The sequence below is a fragment of the Neopsephotus bourkii genome, unplaced genomic scaffold (assembly GCF_033783945.1).
Source record: "Neopsephotus bourkii isolate Nb327-2 ecotype Australia unplaced genomic scaffold, CSIRO-AGI_Nbou_v1 NB_457, whole genome shotgun sequence".
In the NCBI taxonomy this organism is placed as follows: domain Eukaryota; kingdom Metazoa; phylum Chordata; class Aves; order Psittaciformes; family Psittacidae; genus Neopsephotus; species Neopsephotus bourkii.
Genome location: NW_026900959.1, coordinates 149,606 through 172,518, shown reverse-complemented (window position 1 = coordinate 172,518; position 22,913 = coordinate 149,606). Strand labels below are relative to the sequence as shown.

Below are 22,913 nucleotides of genomic sequence, written 5' to 3'. Positions count from 1 at the left end.
TCCACACATCTCAGGAATGTAACTGGGATACAGAGTACATCTGACTGGAGAGATGAAGATATTAAGCATGTGTCTTTGTCAGTTATGGCTATTATCATTAGCAGACTAGCTACTATTCCCTATATATCCCGTTTAGAACCGTTTACAGCTGAAACATTTTTAATGGCTCGATGAATATGAATGCAACATTTATAACCATTTACACGTATGAGACTTTGGGGCACATCCATCTTTCACTGCAGGCACGTAACCTCCCATTACCACACTGTCACGCTGAAGAGTGAGTGGGGAGAAGAGGACCCCACTTCGCAGTGAAAGATGAGGACATTATTTCTGCCTGTTTGGTAAAACACATGTTCAGAAATCTCCCTTGTTGTCATCCCAGACTTCTCTCCCCAGTCAAGCACTTATTTAGGCTCTTTATACTTTCATTAACAAGGGGAAAATGCAGGCCGTTACATCTGTTAGCAGACATAATTTTAGACAAATACAACTTCTTATCAAATAAGCCTGCAATAAATGTTTCATGAACAGAACCCTTCAATAGAACTCCCAACACTAATTTAATGAGAAGTATCAAATGAATTTTTTTTTATTCTCATATCTCCCCTGAGACAAATGATACTTTGCAGGCCTATTTTTAACAAATGAATTATTGACTTAAACTGGCACAATTAATCACAATATAATGGGATCAGGGGATGTTAGAGGCTCATTCAGCACGGCAGATGATGAGTACTGACTCTTCCAAGAAATGAGGCTCTTTAATCATTCCCAGATTAACAGCTACATGCTTTCAAATTTCAATCATAGGGAACTGGCAGCGTGGAATGAAAAGGGCCCACTCCAGCAAGACAGAAGCAAGCAGGAGGATTTCTTACCCTCGTTGTCTAAGAAACAGGCACTCACTTCCCTTGGGAAGGGACAGCATCTAAGTCACGCTGCATTTCCAAGAGTTCTTCCTTGCAGTGTTTATCAGGGTAGAATTTGCTTTCAGGAGGACAGAGGATGCTCACAACTCATTGGGCTGTTTGACACCTGCCCCCAGGGGAAAATGTTCAGGACTTAAGACAAAAAGCCTCTTAGCTAATCCTCTCTTTATCAGGATAACTCTTCTCCCATGTTTTTACACCTTCCTGCTAAAGGTGCTACCACGCTGCATGTCATGAATACTAACAGTGCTGGTTTGGGGTTATTATTGTTTCTTACTGTCTTTGGTCAGCTTCACAGGCTTATAAAGACATTTCTATGAATTACAAGGTGCTCCCCCCTCCAGAACTGGGTTTTTCATGCCTGCAGTCCTGCATCCAAGAGCATCCGAACTCTGCAGCAGATCTGAAACTAAGGATCCATCCCAGCTATTTAATGGAGGCCTTAGGTGCTAACACAGTACTTTGGATGCTAGATTCAGCACAGAGTCTGTCACCTCTAGTGATGCTGAGGACCCTTCTACAATGCAGAGTATTCCTCAAAGGCTAGGGGCCCATTCTTCCCTAGCCCAGAGCATGAAGCTTTCTGTGCTCCTTCCGAGGAAACCCCAGATGAGCACAGAGGAGAGCAGATCCCCTCAGACACCTCTGCAGCTCCTCCCAACGTCAACAATACACAACCCCAAATGCAGTAAGACCTTGGAGCAAAGAGCTCTTGGAACAGCCTTAGTATTGCCCAACCCAAGCACATAAGAACAAGCTTGGGTCTGGATCCCCTACAGGGCTTACAACACCTTGTGGGAAGTGCCAGGTAATCCTACTGAAGCATATGCAGAAGGGGCTTGAGTGTTTTGTGCCCCTGTTTGGGACCCCAGTGGACAATGTGCTGCTGATTTATCGCCTTGGCTGGACTCTGAACTCACAACTGCAGATGCAGAGAGCAGTGAGAGCATTCCTCGCACCGGGGATTTGATCCAACTGTCTTCCCATGATTGGGACTGGAAATTCCTTGAGCTCCCCAGCCTGCGTTTGACTCAATTAAAGAGTAATTCAGAGGCTTTTGTGGCAAACAACAAAATAATGAGAGCACAGATTAACTTTTAAAGTTAGGAATGGCAAAGGAAATGAAACTAAATTAACATCAAGGCAAAGTGAACGCACACGGAAACTACAGGGAAAGTCAAATCCTACGTCTGCTTTCCTTTGCTAGTCTGGAGCTCAGGGGTCTGCCTTTTCTCAGCAGCACTTAGTGACATCTCAGACACCTCGAGAGGAGCTTTTTCCTTCAGCCTGTGCTGCCTGAGGTGCCTGTAATACCCTGGAATTCTCAATTTGCCAAGAGATTTGGCAAATAAATCCCGGGTGAAGAAATCCCCAGCGGCTGAGATTCCAAACTCAAATGCATTTTGCACTTTCAAAATCAGCCCCTTTCTAAACAGGAGACAGGAGGTGGTTCCCAGGGTGGACCATGTGCATCATCTGGCCTTGACAATGTCCTGCATCAAACACACCTTGCAAAAGAGCTGAAGAAACTTCATAGCAGGATGTCCAGGAAACAAAAGGAACTGCACAAACTGAGACCCACACAAGCCACATCTCTTCCTGCCCACTTAAGCAAATGCAAACCCCAAAGCATGTGGTTCAGCATCCTTCAGTACTCACTTGATTACTGTTTAGGGTTATTCCCCACACACAATATCATCGACAGAAACACATCCTCCCTCAGATTCATGTGCCAAAACCCTAACTGAAGTCACTGTCCAGAGCTGGATTCCACTGACACTGACCCCAACACTGATATCTGTGATAAGGACCATCAGAAAGTCTGACTTTGCAGGTTGAGATCCAGTGTTGGAGCTGGCAGCAGGAAGAAACCCTGAAGATGGTTTTCCCTCTCCACAGGAGCCCTTTGCTCCCTCTACAACAAAATACATACAGTATTCCAAGGCTGCTTCCTAAGGAGATCTTCCAGCAGTCTTTGCCTACTTGATGTACAACATCAGACTTCCAAACCAACCAAACCAGGACCCGACACTACTAACACCATGATGCATTTTAAACTGTCAATACACTAAAAAATAGCCCTTTTCCTTCAACTTCAGAGTGTGTTCATCTCCACCAGGATTTCAGTGCACAAGCAGCACCCACGTTATTCTCCTGGTCTATAACCACATCCCCACATTTTGGCAGGGAGAGGATAGTTTTCTGTCCACTTCAGCCTGTTTCTGGTGGAAGCTGATTAAGAGAGCTCCTCAAAACAGGTTTGCTGTGTTCACCTCCTGGCTTTTACAGCTGCACATCCTCAAGCACTGAGGAAACACTGCAGCTTCCATTACCCCTAAAGTCACACCGAAAGAGGGAACAGCTATTTGCAATGGAAAAGCAATAGGAAAGAGACTGGGGAGGTGGCAGATGGACCAGGCTGTGCCAGACTTTCTCAACATGTCTCACTGTCTGCAAGGCAGAGTGCAGAGATGGGAAGCAGCAAGTGAAACACGTTTGGGCTTCCACACACCTCAGTGTGTGCAGGGCCACTCTGAGGAACAGGGCCAGCTCCTGGGTCTCCAGTGGAGGTCTGGTAGCCAAAACCCATTCTCTACTTTAATTTATAGGCCTGTCAGAGAGTTAGAATTGATTGGGAAGAGGTCTTGTTTTACCTATGGTGGGAGGAAATCAAGTGATGTTAGCAGCAATGCTGGGCACATTATCATCTGCTGGTTCCATTTAACAACTTCTCACAACATATGCAGTTTACATTATGGTATCCTGCACATGTAGTCTTTGGCTGAAAATATCCTCCAGAGCTCTGAATTTATGGTCATGCAAATACTCTGAGAGGCAAGAAACAGGCATGCCAAAGAATGAAAAAGGAAAGCCTTCTTTGTTTCTGCTTCTAGGCCACGTTAACTCCAACCCTACCATGCTGCAACGCAACAAGGGATGCTGGTGTTTCAACCACACACCCTCATCTTTTGCTATGGCAACTCCTCAAATACCATCATCTTGCACAGATTTACTTGGCTTTCATGGGCAGCTGGAGCTGGGCCTCTGAGAAAAGATCTGCTTTCAGCCAAGCTGTCTTTTTCTCTCTCTGCAGGCCTGGCATGACAAGAGGCCTCATTCTGCCATCATTCCTACCAGCTCTGCATCCCTTGCGGAGTCTCCTGAACCCCAGCAGCACCAGCACAGACCACTGCCGTGGTCAAACCTACACAAGCACAGCCTAAGGAGCTTTGTTTCTCATCACTGCTGGCCTTTTTGCTATGCTTTTTCCCTTGACATAAAAGTTCAGTGTGACGCAAGAAGAGGGCTGAACAGAATCGCTTTGCCCATCCTTTCAGTGTAACTAACCTCACTTTGCAGCTGTCAGAGATACCAGCTTCAACCCCACAGTCACTACAGATGCATGGTGAGGATCCTGAGCTCATCCCTTCCTGCCCAGTTCATTAGCTTGGGCCCAATTAGGCTGATTCTGGACTTGTGTCCCCAACCCAGCTTTGGTGCCTTTGCATGGCATCAGCCGGCGGCTGTGGTGTTTGTCACAGTGGAATTGCAGGCTTAATAAAGGGAAAGAAAAACAAAAGGCCGTTGTTCCAAGACCTCCGTTTCACTTTAGGGCACAAACAATATATACCCAAGCAATGCAGCAATCTGTCACCTGTCAGCTCCTGGCAACAGCTTTGTGGGAAATTCATTTTCAAGTGCAGTTTCAGTAGCCCGTTCGTGTGAGGCTGTGGAACAGCGGGAATGGCTCGAACGGGAAGCGCACCCCTGGGTGTCCTTACTGGGTGCTTTCCATTGCAAAGATGCAGCCCACTGCAAAGGGAAAATGCATCTAAGAAATCTTACCTGCTTTGGAATTTCCTCCTATGCTGGGCTGTGATTGCCAGTTCATGGAGATGAATCTATCATCTATCTAGAGTCATGGATTTAGGATGAGGAATCTCATTTTGCACCCAAAGATCAACCCTCTGTTCTGAGGAGTGGCCACTTGGAACAGGAAGGTTAAAGCAGCAAAAGGCAACCAGGATTTACTAGGGGAACCATATCAATGACAGCATTTGTCACCAACAGAATGGTTTTCCCTGCAGGTCCAGTGTCCCTCTACCTTTAACAGTGGCCACGGAGCCCTCAGCAGGGCTCTGTCCTGCCTGTACCACAGAACAAGCACAGCAAACAGCTATTCCCAGCCCTGACTAACCCACACCATAAATCAGAGCGTCCCTCTTGGCCACACACATGTTAACTACAGCACAGTGTGGTCACAACTACTGTACAGGGCTGTTTTTTGATGGACTCAATTACTCTTAATTTATACAGGGCAGAGCTGCACGCAGTATGAAGTACTTTGCATTGTCATTTTAATGTCATGCTTAATACACATTTTTAGAGCCCTGGTCATTAACTACATGAGAGATTTGAGCTCTGGATTTACTATACTGTGCTCCAAGGCTTCACTTGGCTTTTGGAGGACGTTGCAGCACTCTGCTCAGTGCTGCCTCTCGTACATGTACTCTCTGTAGATGGGATTATCCCATTTCTCAGTTCTGAGATCAGCAGGGATCAGCAGCACACCTCAAGGGGTGACACAGGGTTTGCTTTGAAAGAGAGATTCTCAGGTTCAAGCGTTCAGTCAATACCCATCAGTGTGCTAAGAAATGCAAGCAGGTTTGTGCTTCCTGGGGAGGTTTACTATTGCAACAGCTCACAGATGGAATCTGTTTGTGAGAGAAAGATGGTCGAGATTGTTCCTACATGGATTAAAATGACCCACATTCCTTCTTCCCCCTTGGTTTTTTACCAAGCTGATTCACCCCCTGCACGCTATCACTGCACGCTCGTGTCTTCATCAGAAACATTAATAAAATATTCACTTGCTTGTTTACCAAAATGCCTTTTATGGAGATGAAATATTCCGAGGAGCTGCTCATTTATGTTTTTCACTGAGCAATAGATTAAAAAACCCCAAACATCATTTGTGCTGCTGAAACTTAAACTATACTGACAGCAGCAACTTGTTCTGTGAAACTGAGGGGAAAAAAAAGGCAGCAACTCTTCTAAATTCCACTATTTAATGTTTTCTTTATAACAGCCTCATTCTGCGTTTGCTCACTGCTGAACACTATGGCCTTGGTACCATCTGAGGTATGATACCATAGAAATGTAGATATAAATGAAGATGCTAAATGGTGATTGCCAGTTGCCTGAACCATCACCCTAAACAGGCCATTTAGGGCAAATTCCATACAACCCATCAACACAATCCTTGTCCTTTCAAAGGTCTTGTGTACAGGGTACCTTGAGGGAAGTGGAGACAAACGGCACCAGAGTATGCAGTTACTGTGCATACATCAAACTCTGTGCTTAGATGAAAGTGCAGCAAACTCCAGACACGTTATTCTGAAGCACAGCAATAACATGGGGGTTTGAGAGCCTCTGACTTCTGTTTGAGGTGGTGTACAATAAGTTACTCCTCATATAGCCTGCCCTGAGCATACTTCAGAGGTTATGGGTTGTGTGACCTGTTGCTACACACCTGAGTCACTGTAACATTGCTCACTACCTAGGCTTTCCACAAAGCACATCTTTTCCACCACTCTTTTCTGGTGATACTATATAGGACAGGGAAAGTTTTGCTGCAGCAACTGCAATTACTGGTGGTGTTTATCTTCTGATTACCTATGAGAACACAGCAACAGACCAACTGAGCAAACAAAGCCCCCCTTCCTCTGCCCCTTCTCCTCCAAACAACCCAGTGTAAGCGAGGGGACCGCACTTACCAGGCACAGGCTGGCTTCTACAAACATACATGGAAAAACCTAGGGAGAAATCACACTTCTCCTGATTGACACCTGCCACTGTGATCAATAAGGGCAATGAAAACAGCTGAGATCACTGCTCAAGCTGCTGTTACACAGTTCTGGCAAACAAAGGCAAATCTCCATTACCAGTAGTGAGTGATCCAGCATTGTCCCCTGCTCATCACCACCCGTGTCCTTCCCAGGCACTGGTTGTGCCTCCAGGGAAGCTGCCTGGGACTGAAAGGGGACAGAGCAAAGAGCCAGGCCTCGGGGACTCGAATCCATCCACAAGCAGGTGTTAAGTGAATTCCTCCAAAAGGACACGAGTCGCTCTTTCGCTGGCTTTGGGATGAATTAACATGAATTCATAATCCATAAATCCTGGTGGCAGCAGAACAGCATCCCTCCTGTTGTTATTTATTTTGAGATTTTCACTGGGGCAATAGCTTTACGTTTGACATTTATATAGGTCACAGTGAGCTAATAGCCATCTGCCATCTGGGGACTTTTATAATGAACATTGCAGAAGACTATGAAACAATCTCTGGCATTTCCGAGTCGAACATAAGCTGAAATAGGGTTGATCTTTACAATATGCTCTGCTGTCTCTCTTCAGGTTTGCATTAGTCATTTGCCTGGCCTTGCTACACACACACACACACTTGCACATATGGGAAGTGGTGGGCTTCAGCATTTAATACTACCAGTTAATCAGCACACGCATGAAAAACACCCAGTACCTTGCATGGCTATAAAAGACCCCCAATTCACCTGAAAAATCTTCATACATTTACCAAATACTAATGACTCCCCAGGCCCCCTCCCCTGCAGCACAGGAGACAGCTCTAATGCTGGCTGAGCTGCAGTACACAGATGTGAAATGGCTCCTGCAAGGTCACACAGACTTCCCTTAGCATAACCCCACTGTCCTCATCACCCAAATACATACCAGGCTGAACAAAGGCATGCAGGAACATGCAGAGGCCCCAGCAAAGCTACCACTGCATGGCAGATGACACCACTCCATCTCACCCTTGAACCACAGCAGCTGCCTGCACCAAGCCTATTTATCAGCACTCAGCCAAGTGCCCCATGATTGAAAGCAGCTGAGCCAGGGGAGGGCTGGGGCAGGTTATGGGTCATGTCCTCACCTCCACAAGCAGCACAGATCCTGTGAGGGACATTAAATGCCACTGAAGTCTCCATAGTGTCACCTCGTGATGGTCTGCACCTACACCAGAAGCACTGCTGATGCAGCAGGTTCCCCTCTGGCTGGCTGCAGGGAGGTGATGGAACCCCACTTCTATCCCCCAGTGATGTAAGAGTGCCCAAGGGCATAACCTGCAGCTCCTGCCTCCTCCTCCTGCACTCAGGGATGATCCATACAGGAACACCTCGTCTTTCCTAGCACCTGGGTGCACCGTGGTACTCTCATCACCTCTTGCAGATGGGGAATTGATAGAGGCAAAGATGAAGTGACTTTGCTGAGTTGTGTAAGGCACCTAGCAGAGCTGTGAGTGAACCCAGGTGTCCCGAGTTTCAGGTCAGCACTTTAACTGCGAGGCTGCCCCTTCTCCCAGCACCTACATGCTATTTATGTTACCATACACACGTGAGAAAGGACTGAATGTGCTCAGACAGATGAGAATATCCCATCTCAATTAGTCACTCTCCAAAAAGCCTCCTAGGGGGCCAGGCCTCCTTAATGCTGCATGTTCCTCCTGAGTTCCCCAAGCCTCAGCAGGCCTCAGGGTAATAAATTACATTTGTCTGTGCCTTAGCAGCAGCAGCCTGGCTGAATCCTTTCCGTGACTCAACTCGTGATGAAATGCCTGTTTCCTGGTGCTGAGATCTGTGCAGATTGCTCTCTTCAGCCTCCCTCGTGAGGGACGTGCCTCAGCGAGGCGGCTGGGGGCATCTGTGAGCTCCTGTCCCATCCCTCTGCTCCCCCCTTCAGACGCCTGGTCCTGGGGTGTCACTTGTTTGTATTATGTCTTTGGAGGGTGACACACAGAACACGTTTGAAATCCAATCCCCTCTCATAGGGCTGGGAAATGGGAGATGCCTGAGCGCTGACCTGGTCCTGCAGGGACTCGGGTTACACAAAGCACTGTGCTGGCTCTGAGAAGCAGAAATCTCGTAGGCTTGCACAATTCAGCAGGTGACAGCTTCAAGAACTGAATGCTCAGCTGCTGCCTGCTAATGCTGACACACAGAGGGGGCCTGGCAAGTCCACCCTGCCCACTGCCACCACTGCTGTGGTGGTTGTCCGTGCCCTGGCCCTCTGTCCTTCTGTGCACTGTGAGACCTGAGCTGATGACACCGGCGAGAGCATCACCTCCTGAAGTCACACAGCCCCTCCTGGCTGCAGCATCAGCTGAGTTAGGACTTGCCTTTCACTGGCCTCAAACTAATGGAGTTACTTTGCACTGATGCTGCTGCAAACAGACATTAGCTCTGCCCGTGCCACAGACACCACTGCAGACTCTGGTCCACGTGAGAGCAGTTTCATTACAATGGAAGGCATGAAAAGATAAATGCTGTAACAACCTTATCTCTACTCCTTCCACCACATGCATGCTCCCTTCCCCACAACACAGGATGTGCAACAATACACAGTCAAGGCTGTGCTGTTAAACAGTGCTCGTTCTTCTCAGCACCGCTGGTAATACATAACACAGCCCAGCCTGAGGAGTGCTCCTGGTATTGTTATTAATGTCCATGTCATAACTGCTTCCATAGGATTTCCATTACACCCAGGGATCACAGCGTGCAGAAGGTGCCAGGAGCTCAGCCCCGACTGCTTTCCCCCAGCAGGATGTCAGACCCAGCTCTGCCTTTGAATTACAAAGAGAGCAGAAGTTTCGCATTGTTTCAGTTAAGAGGGGGGATCACCAAAGGGTACAGACGAGAAATGAAAGCAAAGGGAACATTCCTATTGCTGGGAACACACATCTGCACCAGCCACATTAGGTACATTTACTCTCTCCTGCACTCGTGTCGTGCTTCAGACCTCACCTGCAGCATCAATTCAACCTCTGCCCCGTCCTGCTCAGCTCCTGTGGCAGCCCCTCAGGTCCTGCCATGTCCCACCCCTGTGCTCCCCACTCCCACCAACCCCCAGCTCCTGCAACCTGATGTCAATCACAGCTCTTTTAATGTGCTAACTTTCTAAATCCACACTTGTGCTTACTTAACAACAGGCTGCTTTGATCAGTGGAACACAAGCAGAACTAACCAACCTGAGCCCCTCACCTCCCTCCCTTCTCCTGATGCACCCCTCGCCAGGCCTCAGGCTTGTAAAACCAAAGCAATTGCAAGGCTTAATTTTATTTCCCTTATTTTCAGGCTACAAGGTGCTGGTTCTGATTAGGAATATTCCGAGCAGGAATAAAGCTCTTTTAAATAAAAACCATGTTGAGCTTTAAGGGGAAAATTGCACAACCCTATCAATTTAGAAGAAATGTCTTTTCAACCAGCAGTGTGGACAGGGCTCTGTTAAGCCAGGCAACGTGGGAAGCAGCTTTCCTTGTTAGTCACATTGCTTTTATGGTTTAGAGATCAGAAGAACATCATTTGTAGGCACAGAAAATGGACTTCACCTCGGGATTCCAGAGGACCACAGCTCCGAGTGCTTTGAGGAAAGGCAGTTTCAGGAGCACATCCAGAGGTAACTTCTGAGCCTCACAAAAGCAAAATGAGATTTCACATAGATTTCACTTGGGTAAATACGAAGTCACGAGCTTGATTTCAATAGAGTGCAACGGAGTATGTACTTCATAGCTTGGTAAAGCTGAAGCTGCTGCACTGGGGACAGCTCTAGAGCTGCCTCAGTCACAGAGGCTGATACAGTTATGTTAATCTGTGGTGCTGATCAAACAGGCTGGTGTTTGCAGTAGAGCTGCTCTGGACCGCTGCTGCTGGAAATGAAATCAAGTATGGCCCAGTGGCTGGATTTATACAGACCTAGCTAAAAACATCATCATGCCTTCAGAGCATGGCCCTGGCAGAGCTGAGCCCGCCAGCACAGCCCCCTGACCACTGGAAACAGACTCCACTAGAGGAGCATCACTTCTAAACAAGCTGCTGAGGTGTAATACATGGGGAACACATCCTGCCTACACGGGGCTTCGTGATACTGCACAGATTTTATGCTAGGGTCAGGGGAGAACTCAGGACCAACCATTTAATCCTATTCCTTTCAGGCATGAAATCTGCCAGCCCCAGCATCCTGATTGCCCTTTCCCTTTCAAAGCTGCTCCTGCCTACTCTGGGTAGCAGAACCTTATCTTTGTTTTCATCTGCCTGTCATTCTTGATTCTTACCCCTTTGGAGATGTGTGCTCTCCTCCTACCCCCACAGATCCTATGACCTCAAGGTCTCCCCCATTCAGTGCCAAAGTCATGTCAGAGCTGAGCTTCTGCTCCCCGAGGAGGAGTTGCTGGGACCTTGCACAGGTCAGGGTTCAGATTAAGTTAAAGCAGCAAGGTGGTAAAAGCTGGAGGAGGCTCTTGCAGGAGAGTTCATGGATGGCGGCTGTGCTGCAATACGAGGGGCTTGACTTGCAGTGTGCTGAAGCCAGCAGGAGGTGTTCTGAATGCACCAAATGCTTTATGTGGTTTGGTTTTTATTCATTATTTCTACCCTGGTTAGAAGTGAAATGGCTGTCTTAGGACTAAGGCTAACTGCTCAACAATAAGAGTATATACACCTTAAAGTGTGCTTTTCAAGACTGACAAGAGTGATCACAGTAAAAAGCTTTATAACCAGATTTAGGATGAAGAGTACACTTACCCCAGCACAGGAATTCATCCCTTCTAAGTGACTACCTCTGCTCTGGTAATAGCTATTATTACATTATTATTAGAGTGGGAAGAAGCTCATTCACAGACCAGGGCTCCACTGCGCTAACAGCTCACTAGGAAGAAGAGGCTGTTATCCCAAAGGGCTGGCAATCCATATACAGTTCTGAACCCTGCTGCTGGCCATGGCCTTAAAAACCTGCCTCTGGCACAGCCAGTTTCAAAGCCTTCTCCTCTCACTTGAATCTCAGCAGCCTAACACAATTTCATTAAGCAGATGCTAGACAGATAATGTGCCATCTTCACGAGAGGGGTGCCTCCCAAGTGCTTAGGAGTTTGCTGCATGACTCTGATGTCAACACTAAAACTTTGGCAGACATCAGAGGACTTTGCATCAAACCCTTCTCTTTCCCTAAGCCATGCTTCTGTTGTAATTACTGTTTTCCCTAGTCATTCTGTGATAGGTACAGGCAGCCTGGCAACACCTTCAGGGAAGCTTTGTGGGACTGAAATACACCATCACACGTGCTGAGTGTTAAGTCCGCCTGGACCTGGACCTCATTACTCCAAGTGCTGATCAAGCGCTGGCAAATCAAGCTGCCCCTGAGTGCTGAACACAAAAGTGCACCAGACCAGTGCAGTTGCATGCACTTCAAAATGCTGATTTATTGTCCCAAGATGTGAGCTGGTTTTATGCTATCAGCATTTTGTAGCTCAAAAGCTGTGGGTTTCTTTCCGGTACAGGGAAGGTCAGCATGCTCTGCAGTGACTGCGGGCTCCTCTCACTGGCAAGCCAAGCCAGGGCCCCAGATAGCCAAAGGCAGGTGCTCAGCTCTCAGCAGAGACCTGGCCCCTTTCCAGTGCTTCCAGGTGGCCAACCCCAAAAGTGAAGGCATCTTGAGACACGTCACTTTGAAAGCCGGTCCCCAGGACTGGCAAATCCCCTCTAAATCTGCCTTTGCTGTTGAGTACACGTGGGGCATCTGCCGAACCAGCCAATGCACTCCATGCTGAGGGGACATGGGCCCCGCGCTGCCAGGAGTGCTATTGTACCTCCCCTGGCAGTTGCTGCATTACTATGACAGCTGCAAACCCCGATGAGTGAATAACCTAATCGAGCCATTAAAAGAAACAGAAGCCCTCTGCCCTGTTTGATTTCTCTCTATAATGATGTAAAGTGCACTTTAATGGAGTCAAAGTGGTCCTGGGCCATTCTTGTTAAGGCCATTTGATGCAGTGCTATTGAGTCCCACTGCTAGCGTTCATTACCTCCCTTCAGCTCTCCCCTGCTGCATTGTAGTTCAGACTCCCCAGCACAGTTTCGCTGCTGCCACAGCCCCTTGCCTGCATTTTGTCTACATAAATTAGACCTTGTGCAGCATATTGGCCTGTCAGGGGACTAGGAAGAAACTGTATATTGTTTCTGGCATTCCCGGGCCCTTCTGCCCCTGACATCTGCTGTGTTTGTGACAGGGAATACATTCCTGACTCATTATCCGGGCAAGCGGAATCCCTCCCTGACAGCACCATTAATCAGAATCAAGCAGTCCAGCAAAGGCAAAAAAAGAAGAAGGGAAAGAGAAGAAGAAAAAGCAAGCGAAGAAAAAAGACAGTTCCTAACTTTCACTTCGGTGTCACTCCAGTGCCTGGACAAGTAGCAATCTATCTTTCTGAGTGACAGCTCTGATGGATGGCATTATTTATGCTTTTGTGTATTAAAAGACAGTTCTGGCACTGGCTTGTCACTCAGCAGAGCCTTGAAAAAAGTTGGAATTCAATTTGAAGGAAAAGAGGGCAAAGATCAGATGGTTCTGGCTAGGAAGTGGTGCCTGGAAGGGCCCAAGATTACAGTGGGAGGGAGGAACTGGAAGAGGTGTAGAAACGATGCATAAATCGTAACTGCCCTTGCAGGTACAGAGCTCTTCCCTGTGTATCTGCATTAGGATCTGCCTGGGCTGGAGAGGTCTGTTTGTTGACACAAACAGGTTTGATGTTCCTTGGAGGGATGCATCATTTGAGGGTGAGACAGGCATATGCTTAATTTTCTGTACATAATTTGTGCGTGTTTGTGTATACAAACATTTTTATGTATGCACATACATATGTGACTGCACGTGGGTGTTTCACAGCGTGTCTTTACATGCACATGTGTATTTACATCATTAATTTTAAATATAGGCTTTTTGTTCTAGCACACACATCTTCCAGATACGAAACACAGACCTAAATATCCATACACACATGAAGACAATCACACAGATACATCCCAAGATGAACAATACATCCATGTTTTGAATTTAGTCCTTTTAAAACGTGTTTACTTACCACACTGTGAGTGATTTTAAGTACAAACACAGGACAATATTCTTTAAACTGGAAGTGCCTGTACTTGTCTCAAGTTTTTGAGAAGAAATTGCATTTCACTTCATGTGGGAAGTGCAGTCTGACTGTTGGTCTGGTTTTACGTCTTTTTCTTTACCCACACACAAGCTACTTATCTGCTGAATGCAGAAACCCTGGTATGAAGATTTAGATGCTCCCACTTGCATTTGTAACATCTCCTACCTGTAGAAAAGGCTGGTAGCTGCATGTGAAATGCCAGGCTGAGGAGCTGTCACATACTGACCCATTTGTAAAGTCAGAATTCCAAGGAGTGTAAATGTGCATCTTTGTTGAACTGTGCTGATCCATGTGCTGGCAATGGAACCCAAAGGTGCTGATACAGCCTACACCACATCGTATGTAAATACCAGAACACGGTCAAAGTACCTTTGTATGGGGATATTTATGTATAATATCTACATTCTGTATGCCACAGTGGTGTAAGAGGAAACAAGCAGGCCGCATCCACTTCAAGAGCAAACAGATACATCTCTCTTAAAACTGTATTTGTATTTATGTCAGCAGAGAATTTGGCTCTACACACATTTGTTTCTGCAGGCCTGATGACAGGAAGAGCCTCTCAGGACCTGCTGCTACATGTCCTGAGTGAGCAGTGAAGACCTACCTGATCTGAAACCATAGTTAAATTATTAAAGCACAGTATATGAATAAGGCGTTCCAAGTTTAGGTGTCAACTTAAATGAAAAGCAGAACTCCTACCTGGAAAGATGGAATCTGTTCAGAGAGCTTGGCTCACAGATGGATGCACATCTCTTTCTTCTTCTGATGTACCCTGGGATTGAATGGGGGGAACTGCCTTTACGCTGCTATGCTGACTCCAGTGAGGGATGGAGATGCGCAGAGGTACCAGCACCACTCGCACAGGAGCATCTGCAGGAGTATCAGATCAAAAGAGGGTGGTTTGGTCATAGGTGGAACAAGGCTGCCAGCCTCTGTCTGCAGAAACATTCCCTTCATGTAGTGTCTGTTCAGCAGGCTGTGGCTGCCCATGAAATGCCATGCACAAGTTTCTAACCAACGGTGGTTTGGGTTTATGGGTGAGCTATTCAGAATTGATGCACATAGCTCCCTAGAGCCATGCAAGATGTTTCACTCTGCATTTCCAACAATGAACAACACATGGTTTGGACCTGAGAAAAGATGAAATAACAAGAAATATAGTTCCCATTATTTATAACATTTGCTTGCAGATGACCCATGCCTTGGCTATTTTGACAAACATCTGCTTTGGAACCCATCAGACAACACAGAGCATTTGCTTTTAATTAATACAAATTTGTTTCTTTCCCAAGCCCCAGCAGGTTTCAGTTCCCCTCTCCTGGACTATTGGCATCAGCAGCAGTCACCCTACCACACCTAGCAGATCTTGACAGCAACCGCTCTCGAGACTATAAATCCAAGGCAAAATCCCAAGGACTTCAGAAACTCCTGGAGTTCTTGGCTAAACCCAGGAATGGCACTGACTTGCAGGCCCAGCTGGATTGTTACTATCATCCTCTTGGATCCTTCTTTAGCTTCCTGAGGATAGTGGATCTCCTCTTCCCATCCACGGGGATTTTTTAACTTGGCCTCCTTACAAGACTTAGAAGTAACATCAGATTTCCAGTATACTGCCTGAGCACTACACATGGACAGACAGGGAACTGCTCCTACTCACAAGCACTTGAAAACCCACCAGCACAGGTTCACCCCACTGGTGCTCTGATGGAGATGCAGGTCACAGGCAGGCCTAGGACTGTACTGACTTCATCTGGAGCAGCTCCCTGAAGGGGTGACATCACAGCAATGCCAGGCAACAAGCTGTCCCCTCAGGGTGTGAAGCTCTGGAATCGACCTATTCTGTCAGGATCCACAGCTTAAATTTCAAAGTGAGATGCGTGTGCAATCCCCTCAGGCTCCTTTGAAATCCCAGCCGGTGTTTGGAGAAGGAACTGGTCATTTTTCTACTCCCAGGCTCACTGTGGTAGAGGCTGTGGATTGCCTTTTTGAATGCTGATACCCTTAAACTGAAATGGGCTGGGATGGACGGAGGCTGCAACAGCGGAGAAATATGCAGAGGGGTTTCTCTTTGCTGGCTTTCAGATGTGTAAGGTGATCAGTAACTGCTCCAGAAGGAAACACAGTAATAATCACTCCTAATGGCCAGGCACAGAAGAAAAGGAGAGTTTATCTTATTTGTCAGTCCCACTGTATCCATCTTCCTGGAATTACATAGTGAAATAAAGACATCCAAGACTACACCTCAGCTGGGGCAAATGGTGTACACTTTCATAGCTCCTGTGAAGGCAATTTATACCTGCTAAGGATCTGCCCCTTGATCTCCAAAGCCAAAGGAACATAAGCTTTTGTGTTTTAAGCATGGCGGCTGGAATGTTGAATTCTACTCTGTCGTCTGTCAGAACAGCAGGCAGAGGGGAGGAATGTGCTGGTGTCATATGGAAACCGCGGTTTGATGACGGACAAAATTAAATCCTTGCATTTGGACATAAACCATGGTAACACAAAATATGCAGCAAGTCAGGCTTGGTTTTCAGTACTGAAAACACAAGGCCCCACTTGGCAGGCTGAGGAGGGGATATTAGTCAGATTTAGACATGGTTTTCTTTGTTTTATTGAAGGATAAATAATTACGTGCTGAGATATTCCAGACACATGTTAGCAGAGCTGTGTGTGAACCACAGCAGAGGATGCTGTGAGAATAGGAAGGACTGAAGGTCCTTTAACCTAAAAAGGATCTGGGAATCCTGGAAAAGTTTGGGGGTTTACTTCTGGAAAACAGTCCCTAAGTTTCCTCAAAATATATCTCACATGCTAATCTCCATCCACTGAACCTTCCACGCATTTGCTTTCTTGACATCCTTAGGTTAACACTGATTCAGTATATACCACATGTCCCCAAAGCATCTGCTCAGCATTCCAGCTAAAGCTTTAGCTGGGGTTGCACTGGAAGCAGTTGGTTGAGCATAGCCCAGGGGATCTGGGAACAGAGGCACTCCATGCTTGCACTGTAACAGCACCTCCTCTTCTAATGCTTTTCCCAAGTTGGAAGTCCAGAGAAGGCCACATGGGCAAGTAGGAAACAGAGGGTGCGCTCCCCTCAGGCCAGTTTTGAGTCACATAAAGACCTTATGGGGAAGTTTCATTATGACTGGGTAGCATTTCTTATTTAATGCAAAGAAATGTCTGTGGAAGTGCAGCAGATAAAAACAACACTTTTCTAAGTGCAAGAATCCTAACACCAATTTACTGGATATACCCAAATCTGCTGAACAGCTCAAAGTGATACTCAGCAAATGGATGCTCTGCCTCCCACTCACTGTTTGTTTCATAATCTCCCAAGGGGTCCTGCTATTTTCTGGTTTAAAAGGAACCCCTATGTAAAAACTGCCTGCCATAGAGGATCAAAGGTATTACAGCTCTGTCTCATTGCCACCATCCTGTTTTTATTTACACTGTAACACCCTGAAGGCAGAGACCCTCTTTCTGTCCTGGTTTTGTATCGTGCCTCGCTCAGTGGAGACCTGACCTGGCCTCTGGTTGCTACCTGTGCTGTCGGAGCGAATAACCAGGATAGTCAGCAGAGCAGCTTGAAACAGGGGCTGTGATCATTCCCAGAGGCAATGGGTGCTCAAAGTCATTAGCTGCCCTAGCAGAACCTGTGCAGACAGCCACCACAAAGTGTGATGGACTGTCTTACCAGAGACACTTGGAAATAAACAGGATTCATGGAGTTGTGGGGCCACTCCTCTGTGGTGGCACAGGCCTTATGGTCCACCTGAACAGCACTGTCTTCACTGCCCTGGTGCTGCAGTGTATAAACTGCTTCTTTCCCAATATCTCCATCCCAACTGACGTTTCTCGACATGATTTATGACACTTTGTGCTGTGAATTCTGCATTTCTGTTGCCTGCCAGAACTAATGAAGCATGAAGAGACCTGACAATATTGACTGGTTGTAGTCATTCATGTTTCTCTTTCCTGGTCCTTTGCTACCAAAAAACCTTAAAAAGAGAAACGTGGAAGGTGAAAGCCACAATTCACTGATGAGGTTCTGGAACTGCCTTTCTCCAGTAAAAAAAGTCTGCTTTGGTGCCTGCCCTCTAGCACTGAGTCCTGATCTCACCACCCCCAGGATGCTGCTTTCCATCTTGCACTGTCCTGATGCATTTACAAGTGTAAAATGGAACTTGCAAATCACTTTTTGGAACAGGTAAGGGACATAAATGTCAGCAGAGCAGAGTGAGCTTACGGAGAGATGAAATCAAGCTGAGGAGCAGAGATCCGTGGAGCTGGATTTCACATTTCACTGACGCTCCTGGTCCAGAGGTTTGCTCATTAACAAGGCCATGATTCTGTTACTGAGACTCATGGTAAGTGGTTCCTCAGGCAAAGATCCAGCAAAGCACTTAGGCAAATTCATAAATTTATGTCCCATTGACTTCTGTGCAACTATTTATATGCTCAAAGTCATGCATGTCTTAAATGCATTTCCAGAGCAGGCCTGGGACTCAACAGTCTTTCTGCAGCATCGTAAGCCCCAGGCTTTGAAAACTCATGAGTTCCAGCTCTCCTTTCCCCAGAGCTACCACACTGCAATGCAGAATGCACCTTCAGAAGATGCAGCCCCTCCTGTGGTGTTCATATTCTGGGGGAAGGCCTGTCTGTTCCCAGGTCACCCCTTCCCATCTTCCATGACCAGTTTTCATTCTACTGGCCTGATGGGGAAATACCTGGTGCAAACCTCAGCAAGGAAATCAGGCTCATTTGGCTGAGGATTAAGCACTCCAGTGCTGGCTTTCATAAAGCAGACAAAGAGATGAAATGCACGTTGAGGTTCCAAACTGATCATACTCATAAGCCCTTGAATATGTTCCCCAAGTCTGAAAGGATGCCCAAGCAAGTCTCATTTTCATCAGCCCTGTCTGTTAGCACCCAGCCAGTACACTTTATAAAGAGCCTAAAGAGACAAGGTATTATAAAGATCATGCAGCCCAGGCAAGCACAGAAGTGATTTAAAACATTCTAATCTCATTAATCTGTTTCTTCTCCCTAAAGATGTTCAAAAACCCAGGCCAGAGCCATAGCTGGCAAGCCAAGTAGGAAAGCACTTAAATAAGACCTTAAATTTAAGCTCATGCTTAAATTCTATTTACCACAAAGTTCATTTCAAGATAAACTCATGTTAAACCAGTATTTCTAAGAAAAACAGAAACTCACCTGAGCCAGAGCCTTTGCAATATCAACAGAGCTAATCTGTAGTAGATGAAGCTTTTCTGCTTCAGGACTTCCTTCCCACCCTTCTGAGCCTCTTCCATCCAGCAAAAGGAGTAGGAATTGTGGCTTTGGTGGCTGGTCTTAGCAAAGCAATTCTACTTGGACCGTGCATATTCAGCTACCTGCTGGGAAAAACCCCAGTGAACCAGTCTGTCCCCAAACTGCAATGCAAACAAACAAATGGCTATAATAAATACAGAAATGAACCGAAATCTGATGCACTTGTTCACAGCCCCAAAAGTCAGACCCTTTTTCTTGATCCTTTTTCCCCCCTGCAGTTACTCAGGTATTGCAAGTGCTGCACTGGGTTTGGGTATTGTAAGGATTCATTCGTGCAGGTTTGCTTACAGCTCTGAAAATCACACAGTGTACATCTGTACAGTGTTATCACTTACCCTAAGTGTATTTTTACTATTACCTAAGTTACTATCACAGGCACCTAAGTCTGGTAGCCAGTATTTGGGTATTTACTGTCATAGGAAGACACCTGACTGGCAGTTGCCATTCTCCTATGGAGTGGGTATGTTTGAACACACTTGAGCCTTTCTTTTACCCCACTCCACTGCTAGGGACTATTCCTATACTCCAGGGGAAGCCAGTAACCTCTATAGGGGAACCAGGTCACCAGTCAGATACTCATTTTGTGGAAGCTGTCAATCTTTCACTGTGTACTTTGCCACTCCTAACTTACTACTCACATCATGACCCTGCTTAACGTCCCTAAGCCTCATACATGTGAAGAAACCATTACAAGTGTTTGTAATGGTAAGTAACACCCAGCCACAGTTGTAATTGGAGGTACTATGTGCATGCCAAACGTTGCATTAGTATTATTATTGCTATTGACAGTATAAATGGCAGCACCATAATGGGACAACAGCATCAGGTCTCAGGGAGGCAGAGGGTAAGGAGACATTAATATGTGCAGTCAACTTGCATCTTGCACTATGAGAGTGTGCTGGTATGAGTGGTTCTGACACCTAGAACATAAACCAGATGGCCCCTTTCTTACGCCATATCATGCAAAAAGAGATTTGAATTAATTCATGTAGAAATCATGACAATTCTGTTACTGTTGGAACTCAGTACAGCGGACAGGGTGGCAGGAGATTATGCTGAATTTTTAACTTATAAAATACTAGTGACAGATGCCACTGCCTCCACTCCTTTGTTGCTTCCCATCTTTCCTCCATCCCCTCGTGCCCTTGTGTCCCTTCTCCAGAGCAGTAACTCTGCACTACATTGCTTCAAAGCTTATTGACATCAAATTCCGGGCCAAACTTTCTCCAAGTAAAGAGAAATCCATCAACCCCCAAAGGGTCTGCCTGAACCGGGGAGATGCTGCGGAAAGGAGATTTCATTTTGCAGTGAACTCCACTCCAGAGCCCTACTCGAAATTCCATCCAAAATTAATAAAACACCCCTGGCCATGGGGATTGATGACCTAAGCAAGCAACAGTGCCTTCCACAAAGGGTTTGCACCCTGAATAGCTACGTGGGAGAAAGGAACATTATCATCTGCACTGCATGAGGCTGAGGCACCAGAGTACTGGGCTTTGCCCAGGGTCACTCTGCCCTGGTCCCCCCCAGTGTCTGTGCTCCATAAGACACTCCTTGCTCCCGCTCCAGGGATGGGTTCCCACAGGCACCCATCAGCAAGGTGCGGGGTGTCCCTGGGAGCAGGAACAGCTTCTACCCAGGGCCAGAGTGCATCATCCCTAGGGCTTACACTGCTGTAAGGAGATCCCGGGCTGCTCCCTGCTCCCTGCACTTCACACAAGCCTCCTCGCTTCCATGTTTCAGCGCCTTCTCCCCACAGCACGTCTCCTGCCGACACACCCCTGTCAGCTCCTCCATTGTGCGCCCAGCAGCATCTTTCAGCACATGAGCCTCAGCCAACATGGCTTAAACACATCGACTGGGGTGGGAGGAGCAGGAGGGAAGCCTCCAGCACCAGGGTGGGGGGTGTTTGCAGGGAGGGGGGGGGTGTCCTTTCTGCCATACAAAAGCACAAGCGGGTTTGTTGGCGCTGGCAGAGGCCGGCTGTGTTGAAGCTCCCTTTCATCAGTGGGTATTAGGCCCAAATCGCTGCCTCTTTGAATATGTACACAGCGCTTTCCATCTCCTGTCACCGGGATGACAGATCTGCCAGGCTCCTCCGGGGCCTGGCACCTGGGGCGCGCAGCAAAGCGGCTTTGCAGCTCCAAGCACACACAGCTTTTTGCCTTCTTCCCCCCCCCTTTCCCTTCTTCTTTTTTCCATTGGGGAACTTTCTCCCCCGCCTTCCCTCTCTTCCCCCCCCTTTCCCCAACCTGAATGAACACTTCTTTCAGTAATGGGTTTTTTCCACCTGGTTGACTTGATGAAAGGTTTATGAGTTGACATTATGTGTGAGGAGAACAAAGCGAGCGCGGGGATGTGCGTGCGCGGGCTCCACGGAGCCGCTGAAAACTTTATTACAAACTCAGAGACGTTGGAGGCAATAAATCAGGGGGATGCTCTCTACAAACCAGCACAAAACAATGAGAGCACGCAGGGCTGCGCTGGTCACCAGCAGCTCCAGGTGCACTGGGAGAGGGCAGAGGGGAAAGCTGCTGGGAAGCCACCCCTCAAAGGTCCTGCTTCCCCACGGCCTCCAGAGTCCCTACCTTGAAATCACAGTTATAGAAGCAACAGCTCCAAAGGGGGTTTCCAGAGGCATGAAGTGATGTTCAAGCGCCTGCTGAGGGTGAACATCAGTAGGTTTAAGTAGGGAGAGCTTCCCTGTATCCATTCACCCCTACTCTGGAATTCTGTGCCTGGTCCATCCCCGCAGTTCACTGTTTGCTCAGACTGTGCCTCTCCCAAGGTGAAAGTCTGCAGCTACTATTTACCAACACACAGAGGAACAACAACAGCTTGCTGTGAGCGGTTCAAAAATACCATACCTAAACCAACCAAACAAGGGAATTTCAGCTGTTGTTTGTTAGGAAACCCCAGTTACCGGGCTTATGGTGATGAAAAGCACCTTTAGAAACACAAAATGATTTTTACTTTGCATTACAGAGAAAGGTAGAAAGGACCTGAGCTGCTACCAGCTGAGCCTGCAAAACAACCAGGAGGTGTGTTGTCACGTCAGCTTAAAGGCAAGGCTTGGTAGCTGAGACATGGCACGAACACGGCAGGAACACGGCACGAACACAGCACATTCATGGCACTGCTTCCAGCTCAGCCCTTCACTTGCCCTCCACCACTTGGTACCGACACGTCCAGCAGGTTGGAGGTTCCAGTGAGGGAAATGACAGCAGGGTTCCTACAACATCAGAGGCTGCTCAGTGAGAGCCATGCAGCACTCTCCTGGCTCTGTTATATTGGAAGTACTTCAGTTCATCCCTTTGTCTTAAGGCATCGGCCTTAGTTCTGCTGCTCTGATTTCGACCTGTGTTTATCAGCACTGTCTCCATTGAGGTGAAGAGTTTCTCAGGAGGAGCAGGTAACAGCTTTCCCTGACTAAGCTGACTAAAGTGCTCAGAGGATAAGCGTGATGTGAAAAGCAGACCAGGTCCCACCGCATGAGAACCTCTGACCCATACAACTGCTACGGGTCACGCAACCCCAGTGCTATTTCTCCTTAGCAATCCCGTGCTGTACACAAAGGCAAACATGGTTCTATTTTAAACTCTAATCCAAGGCTACTGCGTGCCTTTTGGAGTGCGGATGTCCTG

At 47.2% G+C, this 22,913-nt stretch overlaps 3 long non-coding RNA genes across 7 annotated transcripts in view; all 3 read right to left on the bottom strand.

The window, feature by feature from the left end:
• Nucleotides 1–14,699, bottom strand: part of LOC133210352 (uncharacterized) — a 95,317-nt gene extending 80,618 nt beyond the window's left edge. The window contains exon 1 of the long non-coding RNA XR_009724926.1: nucleotides 14,635–14,699. This is a non-coding gene — a long non-coding RNA (uncharacterized LOC133210352). The remainder of the gene's footprint in view (nucleotides 1–14,634) is intronic.
• LOC133210353 (uncharacterized) lies at nucleotides 563–7,752 on the bottom strand. Its single transcript, XR_009724927.1, has 2 exons — nucleotides 7,680–7,752; nucleotides 563–1,038 (listed from the first exon to the last, which is right to left on the bottom strand). It is a non-coding gene; the product is annotated as an uncharacterized LOC133210353 (long non-coding RNA).
• Nucleotides 14,694–22,913, bottom strand: part of LOC133210351 (uncharacterized) — a 33,029-nt gene continuing 24,809 nt past the window's right edge. For 2 of the 5 annotated variants that reach the window (XR_009724923.1, XR_009724921.1), the window contains 3 exons: nucleotides 21,987–22,136; nucleotides 19,153–19,370; nucleotides 14,694–14,805 (listed from right to left, as the gene is read on the bottom strand). This is a non-coding gene — a long non-coding RNA (uncharacterized LOC133210351). Of the gene's footprint in view, nucleotides 14,806–15,733; nucleotides 16,038–19,152; nucleotides 19,371–21,986; nucleotides 22,137–22,913 lie in introns of those variants that run through there. The other 3 variants (XR_009724922.1, XR_009724924.1, XR_009724925.1) reach the window with 3 other exon arrangements.